The sequence below is a fragment of the Podarcis muralis genome, chromosome 12 (assembly GCF_964188315.1).
Source record: "Podarcis muralis chromosome 12, rPodMur119.hap1.1, whole genome shotgun sequence".
In the NCBI taxonomy this organism is placed as follows: Eukaryota; Metazoa; Chordata; class Lepidosauria; order Squamata; family Lacertidae; genus Podarcis; species Podarcis muralis.
The window spans coordinates 32,773,101-32,785,316 of NC_135666.1; the positions used below are offsets into that span (position 1 = coordinate 32,773,101).

The window sequence follows — 12,216 nt, forward strand, 5'->3', positions numbered from 1 at the left end:
GCACCAACACTTTGAATTGTGCTCGGAAAGGTACTGGGAGCCAATGTAGGTCTTTCAGACCAGTGTTATATGGTCTCCTATATATTAATATAGACCCTGATGTTGGGAAAGATGGAGGGCACAAGGAGAAGGGGACGACAGAGGACGAGATGGTTGGACAGTGTTCTCGAAACTACAAACATGAGCCTGACCAAACTGCGGGAGGCAGTGGAAGATAGGAGTGCCTGGCGTGCTCTGGTCCATGGGGTCACGAAGAGTCGGACACGACTAAACGATTAAACAACATATATTCATATAGGACTGCACAGTTAATTTATTATTTTGAATTCTAGCCTGCCTTTCATTTGAATGATCCTCAAAGTGATCCTCACAACAGGCTGTGTGTTGTTTTAGAGGGCCTTAGTCGACAGGCTAATCAAGAGGACAAAGTACACTTCGTTTTGAGTCAGCCGTTCCAGGTCAAAGGGCACTTTGCAGAGAATGGGAAGGGACGTAACTCAGCGGTAGATCATCTGCTTTGCATGCAGAAGGTTCCAAGGTCCCTTCCAACTCTACGATCCAATCATTCTATGATTCTATGTTCAGTCCCTAGCATCTCCAGTTGGGGCTGGAAGATGTCTGAAATCTTGGAAAGCTGCTGCCAGTCAATGTTGACATTACTGCGACAGATGGACCAATAGTCCAAGGTCCCAGAGTGCTTAAGAGCAACCCTGTGGGATCGTACCAAAGGCCTATCCAGTCCAGCATTGTTGTTCACACATGGGTCAACCATATGGCAATGGGAAGCATTCTTTATGGCAGGGAGGAGGGAAGTAAGCTCCCTGCAGCTGCTGCTTCTTTGACCAAGAGCTAGAGTCAAATGGTTCTCTCCTTGCCATGATGTCTCCTTGGGAGGAAGCAGGTGCAATCTCTCAGTGGCCCTTACTCTTCTTGCCAACAGATGGGACCAGAATGTGCTTCCCACCGGCTAAGTATTTTTTAATGGCAACAAGAGGGGCAGGTTTCCTCCCTCCTTCATTGATAATTTCTCTCCTTTTTGTAACAAGTAAGCCAAGAAGATAAAGCAAGTCAGCACACTGTGGATATATTTAACTAATTAGGCTTGTGCGGCAAGAGACAGCCAACGCAGAGACATAAACAGTCCCTCCAACAATGTTGGCTGGGACTCAGCTTATATTCAGTAAGAATTCAAACAGTGCCAGGGAAAACAGCATTTATATAATCATACTCCCATGCCACAATCACATTGCATATTCCTAAAAAGCAAGTGTCATAATGTTGGCAGGCCACCATAGGAAAGCAGAATAGGAGCAGGATGATTCTGCAGTTGAAGTGGAATATACTTTTGCCAGTGCAATTATAATATTTTTAACATGGGGGAAGAACCCGAGGTTGCAAAATTGAATTTAAATTAGAACTTTAATGACTCTGATCCTGCACATTAAAAGTTAATATTGTAACCTCCTATAAATAAAATAAAAAGGAAATTAGAGGTTGAAGTGCAGTTTTTTCCCCCTTTTTAAAAAAAGGAATAAAAATACCCGAGCTAAGATCATCAATGTTCAGTTCCACAGTAGTTACAAAAGCAGGCTTTAGATCTCCTCAAACATCTTCTACACCAGGGCTGAGGAACATTTTTCACTTGAACAGCCACATCCCCTTACAGTGGTACCTCGGGTTACATACGCTTCAGGTTACATACGCTTCAGGTTACACACGCTTCAGGTTGCAGACTCCGCTAACCCAGATATAGTGCTTCAGGTTAAGAACTTTGCTTCAGGATGAGAACAGAAATCATGCTCTGGCGGTGCGGCGGCAGCGGGAGGCCCCATTAGCTAAAGTGGTGCTTCAGGTTAAGAACAGTTTCAGGTTAAGAACGGACCTCCGGAACGAATTAAGTACTTAACCTGAGGTACCACTGTACTAGAAACATTCCAAGGGCCACATGTGAGTTGTGGGCAGGGAAAGAGAAAAAATAGGTGGAGCAATGCATGCAAAGTTTGCTTTTTTACAGTTAGTTAGTTTCCACATTCACTCTCACACACTTCCCATCCAGGCAAGTAAGCATTCAAGGAGGACACTGAGCAGGAGCAGTGAAGAGCATGGCCTTAAGAGAGGTTGTGTAGCTGGGGATAGTACCAAGGGCCAGGTAAAGAGTTCTGGAGGGCCGCATTCAGTCCCCCAACCCTGCTCTTCAGAATATTAGTTTGAACAGTAACATAGCAATTACATTTTGGGGAATTAAAACTAAGCATCCAACAGAATGGCAATATTCATCCTTACTTCCCTTGTGATTGCTTTGGAGTAAAAATAATTGCGTGGACAGGCGGATTCCCAGATCCCGAGTGGTCCCCCCCCCCGTCATGTGGAATAACGACTCTCGACAACGTGCTATGGGATTAAATTGGCCACAACTTTATTAAATTTCAAATGTGGGTAGACCTTGGCTCAGGCATTGGGCGTTCTCCCTCCCCGGTCCCCACCCGGGGACCTAGGGAGCTTCAGGGTTATCCAGTGTGTGGGGGGGATGGGCTGGCTCTGGAGAACATATGTTCAAGCAGAGACAGCCGCCCCCGTTACGCCGCCGCCGCAGGGGAGAGCAATGACGACCTTTCGGCGTACGGTCAAAGCCTCCCTTCAGAAACCCCCTTTAACGGGGAACCCTGGTATCGCCGCCGCAAAGAGGAAGATGGACTAAAGGATTCCGCCCAAGGCCTGATACCTCCAAAGTTGTGACGTTTTGCTACGGGAAAGGCGAAACCTGCCAATGCAGGGAAATTCCTTTCTGGCCCTTTAACAGCGACCTTATCATAGCAGCGCCCGCATACCTGTGGAGAAAGGTTAACCTGCAAAACCTATGAAGAAAAGTTAACCTGCAAGAGAAGACATTAACTGAGGGTGGGTAGGGTGGGAGAAGCTCTGGAGCCAAGTGAGGATTACCAGGTAAGATCCTCCCTCTATTGTGTGGGCAGGTAATCCCTCCCCTACCTGGTCTGGTTTCCCTGGCAACGCTTCCCCCAGGTGGGATTGGACAACTCACTGAAGTAGGCGGTGACCTCCAGGTATCCCACCTGAGGGAAGGCAAAGCCTATGCTGATGGGGCCACTCCAGATCCAGGGCTGCACGCGTCCACGCAAAGGGCGCCCCCCGTTTTAAGCGGGGAGCGGTCATAATAACAGTTAGGTTGAATAAATTCTTACCTCTCACAAAGAGCAGGGTGGTTTTATTATTATTATTCCAAGCAGTCACTGCTGCAGTTCACCACAAGCCACCTAGCATTGTAGTCAATAAACTCTCACAAAGCAGCTCTTATTCTTTTATGCAAAAATGTAGATGACAAATCTTTTTTCTAGGTAGCCTAGAGTGACTAGTCCTTTCTTATCATAATGTTGTCATAGTGACAGTGACATCAAGGAGCATAGCAATTTGGCTAAAAATAAGTAAATAAAATTGTTGATTCCAAAAGGAATGCTACACAATGTTCCTTCCGTGTTTAGACATTTCTGCATCGCTCCTCACATCTTTGTTCAGATTAGATACTACAATTATTAGCGAACCTTTTAAAGTTTTTTTGTTAAAATGAAAAATAAGAGCATAAGAAGGCTGCTGGGTAACACCAAGGCTGCATTCATTTTATTCCATTTCCTCTGTGTTTCCTGACCAGCTCACTTCCACAATTTATGTGATCTTTAACACAATGTAAGATTGAGTGGAATCTAGTGGAAGTTTAACACTCATTTCCGTATCAATTGATATGCTGGGAAATCATGGGAGTTTTGCCGCAAAATTTTCCTGCCATTTTCGTGATTCACGCCATATGATGAAATGTGGGGTGTTATTGCATCATACAGTTCTTTCCTGCCGTTTTCATGGGTGAATCATGGGGGGACAGAAGCGTGGATGTTCATAGAGGGTGGTGACATGGGTCCAATGACACCAGCTGTCGTCTCACACCACATCCACTGGTTTGAATAAAGTTTAGCACGGCATGGCAGTGCATTACTATCAAGCTGCAGTTCCATAATGCCAGCAGGTCATGCAATGGAAAAGTAGTGTTACTTGTTCAGGAGCACTAGCATTATAGATAAGAAAATTAACACCTGAATGAACCCCAAGTGCCCATCTCATCCAACCCTCTGCTTCTCACAGTAGCCAGCTAGGAACCCCACAACCAAAGCATGCTTTTGCTCCCCAGTTATTGATATTCAGGGTTTTTTAAAAAAATAAAAAGTTGCCAAATGTTAATTGTTAGATACCTGAAATCTAAAAACTTGCTCTAAGAGGTGTCTGACGTAGTATCCCTTTAAAGAATGTTCAAAGCACATTTCTCTGGTCAAAGAATTCTCCGCACTAATGTTTGTTAAGAATTGCTGGGAATTATAACTCTGTGAGGGGTAAACTGCAGTGCCTGGAATTCTTTGAAGGAAATAATGTGCTTTGAATGCGCTTTGAAGGGTATGGTATGTGCACAGCCTTAATCTATTGTATGAAGACTTCATACAGTTGCGTCTGCATAGTGTCATCCAGCAGAATTTCCCCAAGTATTTCACGACCTAGTTATGCTTAGGCCTTCTGCAGAGAATCCCGATGGCTCAGCAACTTGTGCGGACATGTTTGCTAAAACACGTTGCTGATGAAATCTCTCACATTCATTCACACTTAAAATTCCTGTTTGGCGACAGGGTCTGTACCAAGGCCTTGGCTCATTGCTAGGATTAGTTTCAGTTATTGCTGACTGATGATGCGGATCAGACATTTGGCATGGTCTGTAAAAGAGCCACATGTTTTTTTGATCCTTGATTCTTATGGCTGGCCAGCTCAAGTTTTCATTGATTATATGGTCCCATTTCAATCTGGCTTCAGACCCGATTTTTGTACAAAGCTTTCTTGGCTCTGCTGGTGAATAACACTAAATGGGAGATATCGGAAGTGTGTCCCTTTTGAATTTCCTCTGTTTCTCAACAGCCTCCAAGTACCATCAGCCATGAAATCCTCCTGAATTGCTGTGAAGAGCTGGAAAGGCGGTGCATTGCCTTGCAGAGATTCTTCTCTTATGTGTCAGGAAAGTTTGAGGAAGTAGTGCAAGGATGTATCTCGCTTGAGCCTGTGGGAATCGTAGAGTGCTGCAGGATCTGAGCCCTGCTCACATATAGGAATGCTGCTTCTTATACATCCCTTGTAGAGATGTAGCATCTCTGGAAATTTTGAAAGCACAGAGAAAGGGAAAGGGAGATCTGCTTTGTGTCCCTTACAGCCATTTAGGTGTGGTGGAAAATGCTGCCTACAGATTGATCAGCTTATGTAAGTCAAATGGGGATGCCAGCTTTTCTTTTATCCAAGGCAATGAAATGTCTTGGACTCGTCTTTTGTGTGTGGGTGTGTGGTGTCAATAATGGTCGCATGGCACTTGCAAAATACAAACCGTATATATACAGCAAATAAAAATATCCCACCGTGAGTGACTGCTCTTCCCTGTAGTCCTAATCACATTACCTTTCCTAAGCAGCAAAAGTTAATAGGCATGTTGGCAATGCAGAAATATATTTGCAATGGCACAAGAAAAATATTATTCAGTGGATGTGATTTTAAGAGGTTTTCAAAGGCATAATTGGCTGTGTGTTTCTTGTATCTCACTGGCAGATGATCAGAATTGTAACACAGGGATAGGGAAACCTGTGGCCATTCGTATGCTCCCATCAGCTCCAGCCAGAATGGTCCATGCCACTGAGAGACTTACTACACTTCTGCCTTGCTTGATCTGGGGTATGAAAGGAGAACGAGAACTAACCATGTCTTGTTGAAACTAGCAGAAGTACCTCTATCAGCCTTCTGCAAAGTCATCTAAAAGAATCCTGGGTCTATAAAAAAGCTAAAGTTGGGAGGAGAGATTCTTTATGAGCGTATTCTCTTTCTGAGCCAGAGAGCTGTTCAGGGATAAACAACACAGAGCTTCTTGTCGGTTGCTAGATAATTCCATAGAAAGTCTTTTGTATTAAAGTACCAGTTGAAGTTGTTTCCCAATTTAAATCAAATTTCACCTTTTCTCAAAGTCCTATTCAGTACCTTCATTTCCATATTTGCAATTTGTCATCCAGCTCAAGAACCAAGCCCAATTTAAGAGCCTTTCCGAGCAAGTGGCAAATATTATATATTATATATTCAGAGGCATCAACAGTAGTACAGCTGAATCAGTGTACTCTAAAATATTCTGTTTTGAACAGCTATCGATCTTAAGAGGAGCCTCTGCAATATGATCAACATCTGTGCTGTGATTCTGTCTTCTGGATAAAACTGCAGAGCATGATTTATAGAATACCACTAAATAATTCTTGCATCAAGCTAATAAAAAGGATTGGGGAGAGACCAGAAGTGCAAGTAGGTAATTTTTCAAGGGAATAGACTAATTATTGTATTTGGTATTTCTTGCTGAAGGAATAATATATTACTGGCAATACCTTTTTCTTCTTTCTGTCACCATTATTTTCACTGTACATAATATGGTAGTTAGTAATGGATGCCTATTATTCACTTACCTACAAAAGCTAAATTCTGACAATTTCAAGTCAAGAAAAGGTACCTGAATTTAAAAGGGGGAAATGCATCTACAGTCAGTGGTGCCAGCCATATTCCAGTCCAGAAATAAGTTGCTAATTTATGCAGATTTTACTCTTGTTTCACATGGAAAACATTGCATATTTGCACCTGGATAGCTCAGTTGGTTAGAGCATGGTGCTGATAATGCCAAGGTCGCAGGTTCGATCCCCATGTGGGACAGCTGCATATTCCTGCATTGCAGGGGGTTGGACTAGATGATCCTTGGGGTCCCTTCCAACTCTAGAATTCTATGAATCCCCCAGGCTTAAACATTTAAAAATGCAGCATTTCTGCCTACAAGGCTTATATTGCAGCTGAGACCTTCCTGTTGCCACAGCTACAAGAGAATATAATTGTTGTGGTGAGATTATGACATACGTAGGCTTTTCCAGAGGGGGCCTTAATTTCATTGGAGCTTGGATCAGCTCAGAAGTGGCTCAGGTGTCATACTCCAGCAGCTACCTTCAGAGACTAGAATTCCAGTCCATGGTGGTTTGAGCCTCCTACCCAAAACACTCACCGATGAGAGCTGGGATGAAGGCACAGGTGTGTTTAAAACAACCCAAGTCAAGCACAGGGCATCAGTCCAAGTCCAGAACATAATCCCAAGGCAAGGACAAGCAACCATCCAAGGTCAATGCCAAAAGGAATCTAAATAGAGGAGCTAGGTTCAGATTCAAGAAGTCGGGGACCTGTATTATGGCCTCCTATACCACATCCTAGTCACAGCTGCTGGTGCTAAATTTGTTTCAGGTATTATTGCTTGTTCTCATGGCAAACCCCAAGTCTCACTGAGACCTCCACGGGTGGTGAGTAGCATTGTCAGAGACTTCTGACTGAAACAAGAGCGGGAACTGCTGGTGTTTGCTTATATGTCCCCTCATGATGTCACCTTACGTCGCATGTGACACAGCAGCACCTGGGAGCCCCATAAGTTGCATTGGAGGCCCCACAGTGAGGGTGCCAAGCACCTACAACAATTTTTTTGTGGGTGCCCAGGTCCTCAGTGCCTGGAATGGAAATCAATGCATTGAATATGATAAGTATTCACTGCTTTTGTTGTTTTCAATTCACAAATGATATATGATTGATTGCACGCACACACACACCCTTTGTGTTGTGTTTCTTTTGCACTGAAATGAATGCAGTGGAACAACATTTTGGCAATGTAACTTATGCAATGAATTATGTAAATTATATAATTCCACAACAGTGAGACAAATAATGTAGAATTTGGTGGAAGAGGAATCGCAGCAGAATGGAAACAGTCCTGCATGCGACAAATGGGGAGCAAAATGGAAAACAATGCCTTCTTACATCCCTACTGTTGAGTTGCATACTACCTAATCACTCTTCATCCTGGATCTTTTGGTGTTGGCATTCTTGAGAGCTGAGAGGTGGCTCTGTCTCCTCCTCCAACAGCCACAATGCTTCTTCAATGGGTATCACCCAGGAAGATCCCACAAAAGAATCCTCAGCACTGGTTCCAGGGGATCCTGCTTGCTCTCCAGGATCCTTGGTCTGTAGGCTGTCAGGTTTTCCTGTGAAGACTCAGTGTCTGGTAGTCGGGTTAAGGCTAGGCATGAGTGATACCAAGAGATGAGCTTGTAACTTTGCAATGATGAGTCTTTTTCAAATGTTGGCACCATCACTAGTCATATGTCACGTTCTATGAACTGGTTTCACCATTTATCTGTTCAGAAAGAAAATATTTCTGTCTTAATTCATCTTGGTTATCTGCCACAGGAACAATTTCAGATGTGTTAGACCAAACATATGCTATTCATTCAAAATATTGGGATAGATAGAAAAAAACTCATTGGAGGAGCAGGCTGAGAAAAGAAGTTAATGACACATAGGGGTGTCAGGAAATTCAGCTGTAAACAGAAGCAGAAAATGCCATGGTTTATGTGTTCATCTATGGTCAGGAACAAAAATTGGTCAAATGAATACAAATCAGTATTTGCTAACCATGTTTCATCCAAAAGATATCTACAAACACTATCTAATTAATGATGTTTTTTCAGATTGTTTTGACGTTTCATTTACATTACAGCAACTGCTTTCTGCAGGGTTGATCAGATGTGCTTGTGTGTATACTGATCTATGCAGTATGGTAAAAGAAAGATGACTTTTTATTCATTGATAGTGATGTGTTCCTCAACATAGATGGATTATCCATTCATTCATTTTAGTATTATCTTAGCTTTATATAAGAGTTGGAGCCTTGCTTTAGTCATCTTTTTCTGCATTACAAAATGCACTTGAAAGCACCAAGTGTTGAAGTTGTGATCCTTTGAACAAGATTCTCTAAATCAAAAGGGACTGGTTTCACTGCAGTTTGAGCTTGCCAAGAAAGGTCTCAAGGGGTAAGCTGCTAAGTTTGCAATCATGGCTTCCCCTTTGTCCAAACATTGGTGCCACCACAACTCAACTTTGTGCCGCCACATCCCCTACCACAGGGTAGGAAACCTGTGACCTTCCATCAGTCTGTTGGACTGCAAGTCTCATCACCCCTTATCACTGACCACGTTGGCTGGGGCTGATGTGAGCTGAATGAAATTCAATGACATGTGGAAGGCCACAGGTTCCCCAACTCTGCTCTACCACATCACAGTGCATGTCACAGCCAGTTGGGGGTGTCAAAATGTCCGAACTGGGAAAGAAAACCATAGTTGTATGCTTTGTATATTTAATTGCAAATCAAGGGTAGCTAAACATGAACTGGATTGGTTACTCAACCCCTTGACCCTGTCTTCTCAATCCTGCTCCGTACATTGACGTTTCCTCTCAGGCTTTTTCCAGCTTGCCCCAGTGCTCTTTATTCCCACTGTCTTTTTTGTTTTCCTCAGAGTCTTTATGCCTTTACCGTGACTAACTAGATTTCCCCCCGGCTCCTGCTTTCTATCAAAGACATCTCAAATACTTATTTAGTCAGTGCTCGTCTGCCTTTATGCATTACGAGGACTGAATGAGAACTAGTTTTTCATTCCTAATGGCTGCATAAAGGGTATACTAGCCTACTTCCCCCCAGCTTCTTTACTTGAACATTTCTATCATAATACTGAGAGTTTTGGGGTTGTTGTTTTACCAAAGAGTATTTGAGATGCTCTCCTTGGAACCACTATCATTCTATTTTCTGATATTCTGGAAGACACACTAGAATTAGTAATGGCCTCAGTAGTACATCTGCTTAAACGACTGTTAAACTAAGCTTAAGTGCATGCTGGTGTACTTATCTGAATCTGTGGGAGCTTCACTCATCTCTATTCCTGCTAGTGTTGTGTTGCTTGAAAATAAACTGTGGCCTGGCTTAGCATTATATCCGATCCTGTGCCCTTGGTTTGTTTCTCTCAAACAAGCCATGAGTGGTAAGCCAAGAGTGGTCATGGTTTGGAGAGGAACAAAGCACAATCTTGGATTTTGATGTAACCCTAAGCCAGATCTAGGCTTGTTTCCTGGCAGCAGTGGGATGGTGGAGAGAGAAGTACTTGTGATTTCAATGGCTTGCACCAGCACACGGCACACTCACACTGAAACCACTGCTTAGTTTAAACCATAGTTTAGGGCTTATCAGCACTTCCTTTTGCTCCAGTGTTTGCTCCGAGTGCTTTTTTTTAAGGGGCAAAAAGCAAAGAAACTAAAAGCTTAGACACACAGCTTTTAAGTGTGGATCTGTGCCTGGAAAGAGCTGGGCAAAATGTAGGTATGACTAAGCCCTAAGTTTTAGCAGTTCGAAAGCACGTCAAAGTGCAAGTAGATAAATAGGTACCGCTCCGGCGGGAAGGTAAACAGCATTTCCGTGCACTGCTCTGGTTCGCCAGAAGCGGCTTAGTCATGCTGGCCACATGACCCGGAAGCTGTACGCCGGCTCTCTAGGCCAATAAAGCGAGATGAGCGCCGCTACCCCAGAGTCGGTCATGACTGGACCTAATGGTCAGGGGTCCCTTTACCTTAACTATGGTTTAAAGTGACATGTGAACCAGGCCTATAAATTAATGAAGTGTGGCCTACAATTTCAGATAATAAATAAATAAAACAAATAGTCATAGAGGAAGTTGAATAAAAAAGAAAGAAAAAAGCTCCTGTTAACTGTCTGCTCCCAAATCTCGCTTTACATGTGTATCACTGTAGTCTACAAACATGTTGGTTTGGCATCTGTTCAGAAGTTGTTGGTGACTAAATATGTGATTCATGTTAGGGACGTGGGGAGGCGGTGTTTGTACTCTACCAACAGACGGGTGTAGTAACAGTTTCACATGCAAACCGCCTTCCCCTTATTGCATATGGATGCAGAACAAATTGTGTGTGGGGAGGAATCCTCATTTTAAGAACAAAAGCTCTGTGGAATAGAAGAAGAGTATTTATTGCTAACCCAATGAAATATTTGCAAGCTTTTCTTTATTTCATTCAAATGTGGGGAAATTCATATCTCTATAAATATTCGCGTTAAGAAGCACTGTATGGATCTTCCTTGTATTTCTGCTGTTTCTCCCCTTACTGAACATAAGGCTGTAGTTCTACATAAAAAAAACCAATGGGAACTTCTAGAGCATTGATGATCAAAGAGGCACGGTGACCAGAGATCCATATTGATGCTTCCATTGAAAATCACCAGTGGTAAGGGAATTGTACATGTGGCATTTCCACCCCACCCCCCTTTAGCAGTTTTTTTTTACACATTTTCTGTAGAAAAGAGGTGAGGCTGATAATTTCATTTGATATGTGATAGTAAGCTATTAGCGGTGCCTTTTGCAGATACATTTCCTTACAGAAATCCAGATTTCCAATGGGATGACAAAAAACAACAACAACTAATTAGTCTTCACCACATGGCCTTATCACCAGTGTCCTGTATGTGATTTCCCGCAAATGACTCTAGTGGCCCTCATTCATGCACACATGCCCAGCCAGTTTTTTTTAAACAAAAACATGGTTGGCATTCCAGAACTATAACTAGATCTAAGTCAAAATGGAGGGCACATGTTTTTGTGGCAATGCCAGAAAACACCCCCTTTATAGCAAAATTTTAGTGATTCCTTCAAAGGAACTTAAAATATTTGCCTATTCAGAATGAGGGCAATGCTTCCTGCATTGGCTTTGTTTTTACTCGGTGATGTAGCATTATGTATGACACCATCCCATTCACAATATGTTTGCCGACTGGCTGGAATGATCCATGGGACTAATGCAGAAAGGCCTGCCCTCGCTCAGGAGTGGCTTCCTTTGCACTCAGCGAGGTCATGTGGTCAAAGCTAAGTGCCTGTCTCTGACTACAAGATTCAACATTTGTAAATTAACTCACTTCTCACAGGGTGAAGTCCTGCTCCTTCTCTGCTGAGGGCAGGGAGTGAATGTCAGTGTATGAGAGAAATGAAGATGCAACAGGCATGGGAGGAGGAAGTAGAGTCTTCTCTCTTCCCCAATATGTCCCTTTGTTGCCCAGTCAGTGGCAGATGTAATTGTAATTGTGAGAAGTGTCCCTCTACATTTGTGGTGAGGGAGGCATAAGCCAGCCTAGTCTGCCCCCTTTCCCCTTTCCTCATCCTGCTCATTAGAACTTCCATTTTCAGACCTTTGTTGCTTCTTATGAGGCAGCAAATAGTCATGGCCCTGTTATAT

At 43.1% G+C, this 12,216-nt stretch overlaps 1 protein-coding gene and 1 long non-coding RNA gene across 2 annotated transcripts in view; both read right to left on the minus strand.

Moving 5' to 3' along the window:
* Window positions 1-6,138, minus strand: part of DGKB (diacylglycerol kinase beta) — a 251,336-nt gene extending 245,198 nt beyond the window's left edge. The window contains exon 1 of the mRNA XM_077936981.1: window positions 3,201-6,138. The gene's annotated coding sequence lies outside the window, so the exon portion shown is untranslated. The remainder of the gene's footprint in view (window positions 1-3,200) is intronic.
* A 502-nt stretch (window positions 6,139-6,640) lies between these two features.
* The window catches only part of LOC144329319 (uncharacterized), a 35,130-nt gene continuing 29,554 nt past the window's right edge, over window positions 6,641-12,216 (minus strand). Inside the window, exon 2 of the long non-coding RNA XR_013394809.1 lies at window positions 6,641-8,287. This is a non-coding gene — a long non-coding RNA (uncharacterized LOC144329319). The remainder of the gene's footprint in view (window positions 8,288-12,216) is intronic.